The sequence below is a fragment of the Myotis davidii genome, unplaced genomic scaffold (genome assembly GCF_000327345.1).
Source record: "Myotis davidii unplaced genomic scaffold, ASM32734v1 scaffold147, whole genome shotgun sequence".
Lineage (NCBI taxonomy): Eukaryota > Metazoa > Chordata > Mammalia > Chiroptera > Vespertilionidae > Myotis > Myotis davidii.
In genome coordinates, this window is record NW_006383010.1 from 6597223 (window position 1) to 6608189 (window position 10967).

General features: G+C 37.2%; 1 long non-coding RNA gene across 4 annotated transcripts in view; it reads left to right on the forward strand.

Annotated features, from left to right (window-relative positions):
* The first annotated feature begins 6 nt into the window (after nt 1-6).
* Nucleotides 7-10967, forward strand: part of LOC102751595 — an 11839-nt gene continuing 878 nt past the window's right edge. The window contains exons 1-4 of one of the 4 annotated variants that reach the window (XR_001512256.1): nt 7-550; nt 785-860; nt 1563-1668; nt 8827-8932. This is a non-coding gene — a long non-coding RNA (uncharacterized LOC102751595). Of the gene's footprint in view, nt 861-1562; nt 1669-8826; nt 8933-10967 lie in introns of all 4 variants that reach the window. The other 3 variants (XR_001512255.1, XR_001512257.1, XR_001512258.1) reach the window with 3 other exon arrangements.

Consider the following 10967-nt stretch of genomic DNA (forward strand, 5'->3'; position numbering starts at 1 on the left):
TCCTTCCGATGACTTCGGGGCGGCGGTGGCTTGGGAGGTAGCCCGCTCCCGGTGTCCCGTGCGGAGGCCTCTCCCCGGGGCTGGGGTCAGATCGCCCCCGGGGTGGACGGTCCCTGCATTCTGTCCTTTGCTGGGGTGTCTCTGGCCGCTGCTCTCTCTCCCTCCCTTTCCTGCCGGGGGGCCCCTCCCCGCTCGGTGTCTGGGTCTTGCCTACCGCGGAGAGGGGTCCCCCCGCCTCATCCCATGTAAACCCAGCGCTGCATCTGCCAAGCGGTTTTGATGATGATTGAAGCATCGGAACCAGGAGGACACCTCTCAGCACCGGTGGGGCCTCCAAAAACCCTCCGTGCATCGTAAAAGCGGAGGCTGTGGCTTTGTTCTCCCGGGTGCCGGGTGCGGAGCGCCCCCCACCACCCATCCCGCCCGGAAGAGTGCGGGCCCCCCATTGTTGTCGCTATTTATCTTCCAGAGGTGCCTGCGGACAGGCTGCAACATTGCTTTGAGTTTGCACACACATTCTGGCCACGGGATCCGCCTCCCTCCCCCCTCAGTATCCGTTTCCGTGTATGTTTTTATTTCTATTCCCTAGCTGGCCTTTTAGTGAGCATTATTGAGCAAGTTTTCAGAAGCCCGTACGTTTTGTTTACGTAATGTTTTTGTAATACTGGCCCTGGAATTGAGGGGAAAAGAAAGCCAAGAAGTGTTAGAAAACTGTGTCTCTCTCTGCGTGATGGACATTTCAGTTGCCCCCCCCCCATCCCGATGTGTTTATTTTTTTAAACAGGATGCGAAAGTATAAACTGGCATTGAAAAGTAGAATATCATTACAGAATTTGGAAGACTTAAGACTCTTTTTAAAAGTGAGCCTATATTTAGGTTTTTTTAGAGACGTGGTATGTAGGACACATGAAGAAAACGACCCTCACAAATAGGGTTCATGATGCTGGTTTTGGTGTTTTTATGACCAGCAAATGTTGTTTGTGATGAGTACCTGGTGTTCTTAAAACACATGGAAATAGGTCAAGTAAATCTCATTCTAAAGAGAGAGAGTGAACGTCACTCTAGAAACAGGTTTCGGATGTGTTTGTTTTAGCCTTGTATATCTGAGATTGGAGCATTTTGTTAAGCCCAATCTTTGATTTAGAATTTATGTTTCAAAGGGGCCACTAAGTTGTGGCCAAAATGAAAACAATGGTAAACCGTTGCAGGTTTTGTTACTTACAGATTGTTAAAATCGTGGTAGTGTTATAACCATCAGGAAAATTATATTTCTAAAGAGCTGGTCATTAGACGAGAGGAAGGAATAAAGAAATGAAGACATGTTTCAACTGGTAAAATATTTTGTCAGTGTCCACCAACTTGAATTGTCAGAAGAATGGCGCAGGTATTTTTTAATGACTCAAAAATGATTTCCTAACTCGTTAGAAAAAAAATAGTATTAAATCTTTTCTTTTCATGATATTGACCTGTTTAGATAATATTATGTATTAGCCATTTACTAGCATGAAGCACCTGGCGTGCTGTCAGTTGGATATTTCAGTGCTTTCTTTCCTCCCTTGTAGTAACAGTAGGTCCTGAACCTTTTCCATTCTCTTGCCTGGCTTCTGACTGTGCCTAAGGAACCTGAATTTGCGAAACAACAGGCTGAATTAAGAGCAATCTCTGTGGGTATGAAAACCATCTTGTTAACATTCTGCTGCAAACCACGTGTGCTTATTTATGGACTATTTAGTGTTCCTGGCTTATTACCTTTTTGGTTAATTAAAACAAAACCTGCTGTTAAGTGACTGTTAATTAAAGTATTTAGAATTACAGAAGTATAGAGTAGGGTGAAAAACCAAGACATGGGAGTTATGACATGACCAAGGTCGCACAGATCATTAGTGGCAGAGACTTTCTTATTTACAAAATAATTGTAGGCTATGAAGTTCCTGTTTGATATGATTAAAAGACAATATTTGTTCACATTTACATTTCATGTTTTGTTAAAATGCAGAGCCAACCGCATTTTGGGGTGAAAAGTAAAGGTTTAATGCTTGAGTATGAAGATTGTGAAGGCTATAGGTAGCCATCCAGTGATGTTTTTTAAAGGAAGTGCTATACAATAAGGGAAATAATTCTTTAAAATAAAGTATTGGACCCCCATGTAGTGGAAAAGTTTTCAAGTTTCTCGGTAAGACCTGTGCTTTCTGTAAGTTGAGTTTTAACGGGGGGCTGAGAGAGAAAGCTAAAAATGGAAACATTAGGGCATTTGGTGACATCTCAGTTTGGGACTCTTGAGAAATCCAAAGATGTATATGCTAAATTACAGCCCATCTCTAGTCTTCCTTTTACTGGTCCTTGCTTTTTTTTTTTTAGTTTGTATAACAAAAATTGGAAGGTTTGAAGTATTTTCCTTTTCTGTCTTTGATAGATTTTATATAAAATATTTTCCTGTTTTATACATTTTGAATAAACAAAGAGTAAAAACTATTTTATTAAACATTAGAAAATGTTTAATTAGGAAATACAGGAATTCTTCAAATCTCTAATTTGATATTTTAACTGTTACTAGTATATGCTTATCTTTTTCTTTGGCTCTTTAAAAAGATATTCATTTGAATCTACTATCTGAAAAATAAACTTGGGTTTTTTTTTGTTTTCACCTTATGACTGACTTGAAAAGTGGAATTATAATACTAGATATTTTCAGAAAAAATAACAGTATATGCAAATATCAGGAGTGTGAATTTGTTGAGTGGCCATAAGATATAAATAATACAATATTACTTCTTTTTTCAGTTATATTTACTTAATTAGTTGAATGGGTGAATTATGCCAAGTCACTCATGGTTTCTAAACTCCTTCATATATATTTTCAATATAGTTTCTCACCTTTCTTTTCCCCTCCAGAATTGTTAAGGGAGGGAAATATCTTAATTTAGTTTTAAGTCTTTTCTCTTTTTATGCTTTTTATGTTATCTTTATTTGAGAAGGAATATTAATGTATTAACTAATTGATAATTTGCATGTTAAGATTTTGTGTAAAATTTACTATAGTGATTCACAAATTGGATTGAGTTTGGTGTATAATTTACAAATCACCCATTGCAGCAGGACTTACTAGAATGTATGTTTGAATTACTTATGCTTGCCAAATTATTTCTGGCCTGTAGTTAGAATTACACTACACTATTTTTGGATTTTGGGTTGAAAGTAAAAAAAAAGATTTTTTCTTAAATGGGGAGAGGGCCCCATTTAAGAAAAAAAATCTTTGATTTCAAATGTAGATGATTTCTGAGAGCTATTTCACATGTCCTTCTAAATGTTAACATTCCATGCTCTATTTTGTACCCATTTTCAGAGGATAAGAGTTAATGGGTCAGTTTGGCAGAATTGGGACCACCTAAATCTCTCAATTTTTTATCTCAATAGAATATGCAAATTTTCTTTTTATCTGTGCCAGCAAGGATGGGGGAAAAGTAGCATGGAGTTCATTTTCTGTATTTAGAGAGTCTTGTAGTAAATAGCCAGTTTTGTGTTAAAAAATAATTGTTAACATACAAAACATTCTAAACCTGAACTGTCCAGTATGGAGGCCACTAGCCACATGGAGCTATTGCGCACTTGATATGTGGCTAGTCTGAATGGAGTTGTGCTATGTAAGTTTAAAAAACACACTGGATTTGAAAGAGTATATACGCACACATATAAGAATGTAAAATTCCCCATTAATAATTTCTTTATACTGAATATATGTGGAAATGGTAATGTTTTGAATATTTTAGGCTAAATAAAATATACTTTTAAATTAATTTTACTGTTTTTTTAATTCTTAATATGGCTAAGAGAAAATTCGAATTTTTAGGCCTTTTCTCTGAGATACAGTACATTGAAAAAAAAATTTTTTCTAAGATACTTGAGTTTGAATCCCATCACCCAGTATTGATTATCAAATCCTTCTGAAATTGGGTTTCATCATTTCTAATTGGGAATAGTCATATCTCCCAGAGTGGTTTTGAGCATCCAGTGGGTCTAATAGTGCTTCCAAACTTTAATATGCATATGAATCACCTGGATCCATACTTTTCATTTGTAAGGTACCCAGGTGATACTGATACTGGTTGGGGATCACAGTTTACATAGCTAATATCTGGATTACTATATGGGTTTTTGTTCATTTTCCTTACCCCAGTTGTTACTGTCCATTTAGAATCTGTGAAAATTATCCATAGGTATAAAAATTGGAAAAGTTACTGTAGTTTGCAAGATTTATTAAAATTGGTTTTATTCATGGATTTTTATCTGCATTCTGGAGAATTCATTGTCAGTGAACAATAGTTAGGTAAATCTTGTGCGTATCAAAAGATATAAAGATGGCTTGAATGTTATATTTGTAAATGTAGTAATTCCTGCTTTTTGACTTTAAGCTCTTTAAAGAAAGGATTAGAACTTAGATATCTTTATATATTTTTGTGGCTGAGTGCCTTGTTCACAGTTAGACTCAAATGTTGTGATATGTAAGTAAATAAGTTTAGTTTTTTGATATTTTATTTCTCTTAACAATTACATTAGGAATTAGCTTTTCATTCATCCAAGAAATATCAGTTTAAGTCAACAAAATTGATCAGTATTATACTAGCCACTTAGAGCTATAAAAACAGTCCCTAACCTCAAGGGGTTCATGGTTTAATAGAAGAAGGCTGTACAAAATATAGGTGAATGAACAGTATTTTGAAGATAGAGGAAGTGACAGTGGCATTAATAAGTTGTAAAACAGGTAGCCTATGCCAGACAGGAGGAAATGCAGAATTACAAAAGAAAGTTTGGAGAGCTGAGTAATGTGGTATAACTAGAGTATTAGTCTGTTAGAGTGGCTGTGGGAAATGGATAATACTAGAGTTCCGTATAGGTTTCAGGTCATTAAAGCCTATGAATGTTGTCCTAAGGAGCTTTTATTGTATAGGTTGGAGAGTCAGTATAGAGCTTCACATATGGGAGGTCCATTTTGGCTTTTAAGTATATCATTCAGAGGCTTAGTGAATAAATTTGAGGGGTGAAACTGAAGCAAGATAATCAGGCTGTACAGTAATCTAGATGAGAAATGATACATATCTAGACTAGGGAATTAGCAATGGCAAGAGAGTAGAGAGAGAATACAAAGGAGTTGGGTGTAAAAGTTGACCAAATTTGGTGTGGTTGGTTGGAGTGGGTTGGTTGGAGAGTTTTTCGTTTTCTCCATTAGCACTCATTGGTTAAGGCATGGAAGCTGAGATGTCGCATTGATAAGATTCACACAGGGATAGCGGTTTGTGGCATATGTAGATGGGAGACAGATAGGAGGGGACCAAGGGAATTGTTAAGTTAAAACGCTTGGGCTCCAGATTCGACAGGAAAGAAAATGAGAATGGGAATTGGATAAAGGAAGGGTGATGGTTAAGGGACTGGAAGTCCCCATGAAAGGAATGAGCAGGTGTGGGAATGGGTAAGTGAGCCAGAAGGACCAGAGTTTGTGGTCTGAGAATGAGGTTAAGATTTAGAGAGGCAGCAGTTTTAGGTGGCATCTGATTCCAAATGTGGCCATCATACTTTGTTTCTGGAGGAAGGGGGTGAAGTCCTTTGAATTCAGGATTTTAGGAACTAAAAACTGAGGACACTGTTTCTCATATTGTGTTTGAAGCATTACTTGCATCAGTAGCACTTGAAGTGAGATTCCTGGGTTTCATCCTTGTCTATTGGCCTAGATTAGAATCTTGAGGGTTAGGGCCGGAGAATGCATATTTTTAACAAGCAGCCTCAGTGGGGCAAGTTTAAAAATCTCTTGAGTTAGGTGTTGGATGATTCATTCTCAGGGATATTTAAATAGATTCACAGTGATGTGTCAGGAGTTAAACTTGAAGAGAATAACCAATAGTGAGTAATGCTGTTTGAATAGTAGAATGTTTCCTCCTGTCTTGTGTGTGAAAATGGGCAATTCTCTTCTGAGTAGGCTGCAGGAGGGACGTGAATGGAGTCTTCTGTGTGCCCTTGAAGTGTAGGCAACTTGAAGCTGTAGATGGTAAAGAAAAAGGATGGGGTGGAGGGAGAATCAGGACTGTAGTCATATCATGTAAAGACTAAGTTCTAAAATCAAAGTAAAACAGAAATGTTATTTAGAAACCCTTTTTAGTCAGTTACTTTAGAAAATTCTCTAGTTTTGAAATAGTGTTTTGTTAAATTGGTGGGATAAGCTGACTTGTATTTTAAGGACATATATCATGTTTAAAACATTTGTCTTTTAAACACTAAAATACCAGATTTTGAAGTGAGAGTGCTATGTCATGATGCTTGGTGAAGTGGAAGGAGGAAATATTAAATGTGAAGAAAGGGTCTGATGACTGAGGTGATGTTTGGTTAGTGCTTCTGGATTCTCTGAACAAGAGGCACCTTGAGAAGGCTGGCTTAATGGTTGTAAACCTGGACATGCATATAAATAGCAGGAGGTCTTACTGTGATCTTGTTTTTGCACACACTACTTCCTTGAAGAAGGTAATGGCTGTAGAATACATTTTCATCATCTTAAACAGAAATTCTACCCTTCTTTCTGGCCCCTGGTAATCGCTAATCTACTTTCTGTCTCTGAATTTGCCTATTTTTAATATTTCATATAAGTAGGATCATACATTTGTCCTTTTGTGTCTGGCCTATTTCACTTAGCATGATGTTTTCACGGCTCATCAATGTTGTAGCATTGGTCAGAACCTTATTTCTTTCTATGGTTGAATAATACTCCATTGTATTGATATGCCATATTGTTTATCCATTCTTCTGTTATTGGGCACTTGTGTGTGCCCACCATTTTGGTTTTTGGTGGTTTTTTTTGTTTTGTTTTTTTTTACTTTTGTAAATAGTTCTGCAGTGAACATTGATGTACAAGTATCTGAGTCCCTGTTTTTAGTTCCTTTGGATATATACCGAGGAGTGGAATTGCATGGCAATCTTATGTTTAACTTTTTTGAGGAACCACCAAACTTTTCCACAGTGGCTGTATTATTTTTCATTCCCATCAACAGTGTACGAGGGTTCCAATTTCTCCATCCTCATCAATGCTTGTTACATGTTTGTTTGTTTGTTTAAATTGTAGCCATCCAAGTAGATGTGGAATGGCATATTATTATGATTTTCATTTATATTTCTAATAACTAATAATGTTGAGCACCTTTTCCTGTACTTATTGGCCATTTATAAATCTTTGAAAAGAGTCTTTCTTTTGCCCATTTTTAAATTATTTGGGGGGGGAGTCTTTTTGTTGTTAAGTTGTAGAAGTTCTTTTTATATTCTGGAGATTAAGCGCTTTTCAGAGAGGTGATTGATAAAATTGTCTCCCATTCTCTAAGTTGTCATTTACTTGTTTGACAATGTCTTTTGATGCCCCAAACTTTTAATTCTGATGAAGTCCAATTTATCTATTTTTAATTTTGTTACTCATGCTTTTGGTGTCGCATCTAGGAATCCCTTGTCAAATCCAAGATTATGGAGATTTACCCTGATGTTTTCTACTAAGATTGTGTGGTTTTACCTCTTACATTAGGGTTATTGATCCATTTTGAGTTAATTTTGTATATAGTGTGAAGTGGAGGTCTGATTTAATTTTTTTGCATGTGGAAATTCAGTTGTTGAAGAGACTATTTTTTTTTCCCCATTGAATGGACTTGGCACCCTTTTTGAAAATCAGTTGGCCATAGATATATGGGTTTATTTCTGGGCTCTTGCAGCATTTGTCTATTGTTAGGCCAGTACCCACATTGTCTTGATTACTGTAGCTTTGTGGTAAGTTTTGAAATCCAGAAATGTGAGTTCTCCAGCTTTGTTCTTTTTCAAAGATTATTTTGGTAATTAGGGCCCATCATAATGCCATTTGAATTTAAGGATTGCCTTTTCCATTTCTGCAAAAAAGGTTGTTGGGATTTTTATAAGAATTATGTTGAATCTGTACGTACATCATTTTGTGTAGTGTTGTCATCCAATTCATCTGTAGTGTGGTCTTCCAATTCATGAATACAGGTTGTCTGTCCATTTATTTAGCTTTTTTAATTTCTCCCAGCAGTGTTTTATAGTTTTCTTTGTATAAGTCGTTCATCGCCTTGGTGAAGTGGATTCCTCAGTATTTCATTCTTTTAGATACTACTGTAAATAGAATTGCTTTCTTGAATTCCTTTTTGTATTGTTGACTGCTAGATATAGAAACAAAACTGGCTTTTTTGTGCTGGGAACTTGCAACCTGCTGCTGTATTTGTTTACTAGCTGTAGTAGCTTTCTTGTGGATTCTTCGAGATTTTCAATATAGAGAACAGAAATAGTTTTACTATCTCTGCAAATAAGGGAAATTAACTTCTTAGCAATTTGTATGCCTTTTAATGTCTTTTCAATTCTAGTATAATGCTGAATAGCAGTGGTGAAAGCAGGCATCATTGTCTTGAAATTTTTCCACCTGTAAGATAAAATTTGCCACTGACATATGTTAAATGAAAGGATCATGCAAAATTTAATAAATTTGGTGATCTTGCTCTTCTAGCCGGTTTTGCTCAGTGGATAGAACGTCGGCCTGTGGACTGAAAGGTCCCAGGTTCGATTCCAGCCAAGGGCACACGCCTTGATTGCAGGCTCGATCCCCAGTGGGGGGATATGCAGGAGGTAGCCGATTGATGATTCTCTCTCATCATTGATATTTCTCTCTCTCTCTCTCTCTCTCTCCCTCTCCCTCTTCCTTCCTCTCTGAAATCAATAAAGAAATGTATTTTTTAAAAGACTTTTGGTGATCTTAATTAGTCTGTAGAGAACTTGATGTTTAAAATTTTTCTTTTGCAGCACAGGATGAACCAGCCTTGAAGAGAAAATACTACAAACTGGCTAATGGATGTGAAAATGATGTTTTATTTTTGTGACCAGCATCTGTGAGATCTGTAATAGAAATGTAAGTATGGCATCATCGTTTTTCCGGAGCTACAGTAAATTAAGTGTACTGGTATAAAATGCAATGAATCAAATATCTATCATTTCCAGTTAATATATCATGAGCGTTTTGTATTGATTTTTTTAGATGTTTTATTGAGTTAGCAATCTTATTTACATTAAATTATTGCTAATGTAGATTTCCCAAAATCTCAGAGGAAAGTCTTCCTAAAAAAGTGAAACTGAAGACAGAATTTGCTCTTAGAAGGCTAAAAAACTATAAAGAGCTACAGTTTCTTCTAGGTTCTTCTTTCTTTTTACATAGCAACTTGTTTACTTAAATAACCAAGTTAGGTAGACAGTATCAGCTTTTATAAATAAGAGGGACTTACTGGGTTATAAAACACTAGTTACTAAAAACTTGTTTCACTGAACTGAATTTTTAATTATTGTGCATTATTGCATTTTAATTCAGACAATTCACTGGAATCCCCAGTTTTAGTTATTTCCCATCATTTCGTCTTTTCCAATATGATGCCTTGATTCTGTATACTCATTAAAAGTGGGAACATATCATTCTTAGTGTTTAGAATTTCATAAAAAGTGAAACCAACTCTAGCTGGTTTGGCTCAGTGGATAGAGGGTCAGACTGTGGACTGAAGGGTTTTGGGTTCAATTCCGGTCAAGTACATGTGCCCAGGTTGTGGGCTTGATCCCCAGTTGGGGGCGTGTAGGAGGCAGCCGATCAATGACTCTCTCTATCATTGATGTTTCTCTCTCTCTCTCTCCCTCTCCGTTCCTCTCTAAAATCTCTCTCTATATATGTATATATATTGAAACCAGTAAGCATTTTTCGTTACAATTAGGGCAAATATATATTTTATTTAATTCTATTCATATGTTATGTCTATATATTTTTAATCCTGTAGCTCAGATAGTCTAGGTCAGTGGTCGGTAAACCGCGGGTCGCGAGCCACATGCGGCTCTTTCGCCCCTTGAGTATGGCTCTTCCACAAAATACCACGTGCGGGCACGCACACACGCACGTACAGTGCGATTGAAACTTTGTGGCCCATGCGCAGAAGTCGATTTTCGGAAAGGAGATAGATGAAACAAGTATACAAGACGAGTGTGGATGGGAGAGTTGGAAGGGGTCCACCTCAGCGTACGTACCTCCATCAGATTGAGGACGTTTTTAGCAAAGGCCAGCTTAGGAGTACCCTAATTAAGTTAATAACAATGTACCTACCTATATAGTTTACGTTTAAAAAATTTGGCTCTCAAAAGCAATTTCAATCGTTGTGCTGTTGATATTTGGCTCTGCTGACTAATGAGTTTGCCGACCGCTGGTCTAGGTGCCAGCTGTCAAGGAATGTAGACTATGTCAAGGTTACAAAGTCATCTGACCTACTTGTCATCTGAATTACTTTCAGCCATTTTTTGTTTCTCTACTTCATATTGGCCAGTGTATCTAGAAGGCTGATCCAGGGGAACTTACATGTGAGATGAGGTGGGGGCCAGACCATACAGGGCATATAGATCCTGGTCTTCATTGTAAAATCAACAAGGGATGTGGTTGAACAAATTAAAAGGCATATACAATAATTAAACAGTTTCCTTGGTGGCTAGGGAAGTGTAGAGATGGGTAGTAGATGATTCAGGAAATATTTAGGAGATAAAATTGGTAAGACTTATGTTTTGGGTGGGAGAAGGATAAGAGAAGAGCAGTTTCAGTTCTGGATTTCTAGCTTGAAAAAGCATATGGTTAGCGGTGTCACGGGGGTGGGGGGCTTTTAAGGAGTAAATAAGGAGGAAGCAGATCTTGAATAGTTTTTGTGCCTTCAAGGCATCCACGAAGAGATCTAAAATAGGCGATTAGGGCTAGGGCCGAAAAGAGATCTGGGCTGGTGATGTCAATTGTGAATCATTTGTACATAGGTAACAGTTGAAGCCCTATGAGGTCATCTTGAAAGAGTACAGCAAGAAGAGCACATAGCTTAGAAAAAGATCACAGAGAGGGAATGCAGTTTAACCAGTGTTTTCAGATTTACAGCAGG